Source organism: Hevea brasiliensis, chromosome 4, assembly GCF_030052815.1.
Source record: "Hevea brasiliensis isolate MT/VB/25A 57/8 chromosome 4, ASM3005281v1, whole genome shotgun sequence".
NCBI classification, from domain to species: Eukaryota; Viridiplantae; Streptophyta; class Magnoliopsida; order Malpighiales; family Euphorbiaceae; genus Hevea; species Hevea brasiliensis.
This window is the reverse complement of record NC_079496.1, coordinates 30,710,012-30,712,695: the sequence shown is the minus strand read 5'-3', so window position 1 is coordinate 30,712,695 and position 2,684 is coordinate 30,710,012.

Below are 2,684 nucleotides of genomic sequence, written 5' to 3'. Positions count from 1 at the left end.
TAATGCATATGACAAGCACATAGTGTTTACTCTTGTCAATGCATTGCCATATATCATATCAGTGCATATAATCTTTAGACCTGAGATAACCTAGTTATCTTGTATATAGGTGGTTTGAGTTTGATACTACTTTCATACTTGTACTGTGTATGGGTATATGGGCATGTGTTAGCTCCTACTAGTTATATATGGAGATAAGTGTTGATCAAGATGGAATCTGTTACCCTAAATAAATAGGGATAAAATCCTATGTTCATTTAATTGTTCTTGATGTTTCAAGTTCCTGGCCAGGACAGACAGATTTAGTCAACAAGAAAATCTAATTAATCAAGAACTGAAATCAAAAGAGAACATAATATTCATAGCAAATGGGGTTTGACATTAACCATGACTCCAACTCGAATTGAGATTTTGTAACAGAAAGATTCTAGTGCATAGTAACATATGATTATAGGTTCATTTAAGGTATTCTTTGTTACTGATTGGGTGGCCATGGCACGCTATGCTAGGTGTCAACCATAGTCTTTGAGATGCCTAAAATGATTTAGAGAAATCATTCATGTTAAGAAAGAGTTTTGATGATGGTAATAGTTGATATCATATCTCATTGCCAATTAGTGATAAGCCTCGTAAGTCTCACACATTCACAAGTTAATCACCAAGTTAAATGCGATTTAATTGATTAATTAAGAGTTTAATTGATTAATTAAATAGGTTTGGTTTGCAATAAGATTGCAAAGTCTCTAGCATGGCTTGAAACCAAATCTAGGTTATTGGATGTATAGTATAAGTTAAATTTATATTTAGAGGGTTTAAATATGAATTTAATTATGAGAAATTAATTAATAGAGATTAATGAATTAATTTATATTTGATATAAATTGACTAGAAGAGGAGAAATAATGATTTTGGGTTAAGAACTCAAAATTAAAACATAAGGGTAATTTGGTCATTTCACATGGTGACATGTGACACCATGAGATGGTGACACATGGCATCATATAAGTTTGCCATTTATCTTCCTATCATGCAAGGTGATTAAAATCAATATTAAGTCTAACTTTGACACTTGGCTTAGTGTGATTAAGTCAATTAAAAATAAGATACAATGTGGTGGTGACATGTGGCAAAGGGTTTAAGTGATTATTTGACCTAATTATAAAAGGGGAAAAAAAAGAAACAAAATAACTCTCTCTTGCCTCTCAAGTGTGGCGGCACATTGCTCTCTCCCATCTCCTCTTCTTGCTTTCTTCATCAATTCAAAGCGAAATCATTCATTCCCTTTGAATTAAAATTGCTAGAAATTATTTCTAGTGTCCTATACACACATATAACCTCTCTAAAAGCAAAACCCCAAATTATAATTGGCTGGCAAGGCTTGAGAAGCAAAATTAAAGGCTACCCATTGGTGATCTTGGTGTGGACAAGCTAGAGGGACAACACTTGGGGTCCTAGGTACTTCCTAAAGGTGCCAATTGCATCCATAGTGCATCAAAGAGGTTAGTGCTCAAACTCCTCTTTCAAACTAGGGTTTAGATGAATTAATTTGTTAATTCACAATCTTGAATGGCAAATGAAGATCCTAATACATATTAAAAGTGTTTTAATATGCAATTGAGCATTAAAATTAATTAGGCACATAAGAAATGTGGCATGATTCATGAAACCCTAGAAGAAAATTTTTAAAATTCAATGCTCCAATGAATCAATTACCATGCTTCCGCTCCTTCAATTGGTATCAAAGCTACTATATTTGCCATTAGGATTGTTTATGAGATTTAATTGTGTGATTTGATCAAATGATAATTGATCTAATGCTGGTTGGATTCATCAAAGGTGGTAGCATCAAGAGAGTGAAGGGTACCTCAAGGTGCGCATGGTTGTTGGGCTTCAATATATAATTGTTGTATATCTTTAGGCCCATACCCAATTAAATTGTTTAATTAGGAAATTTTATCACACAATTAATTTATGAAAATTGTTTTCAAAGAGCTAAATTTAGAAAAGGGTTTCTAAATTTAAATGATTTGAATGAGATTCAAATATGAATTTTTCGGTTGAATATGTGATATTCAATTTAATTTTTAGTATGTATATTTTATTTAATTGCTAAATTTTAATATGCATGATGGATGATCATGGACAATAAAAGACCAATGTGATTGGATTTATTTCTTTATTTTTCTTTGGGTTGTAAAATAATTAATTTTATTTTAGTGGCATGTATTATAAGAGTTGTAATAATTTGATTTGTAATTTCATTTATTTGAGGACTTTAAAGTGCATATTCTTGTAAATTCGATTTGGTATACTAAGGATTATAATGTAATTGGATTGTAAAAAGATCAAGGAGGTCAAGAGCATTGGTGGGACCAGTGGGAGGAAATCAAGATCAAGTATTGATTATGTACTCCTTCAGCAACTCTTGTAAAATGAATGAATGAAATACACCTAGGAATGCCCTGATTCAATTCTTGGTGGCTCAGAATTGAATCCCTTAGAAAGTCCATGATCATACCATATTAATTGTTTATCCATTTATGCATGAGATGATATATGTATGCTATGATTATATGCAAAGTATATGATATATGCATGCTAATTGGATAATGTGCAAAATGAGACCATAATAGTAATTAAGCCCACCACTAAATCTTCCAAAAAAATGACTAAGTTAGAAATGG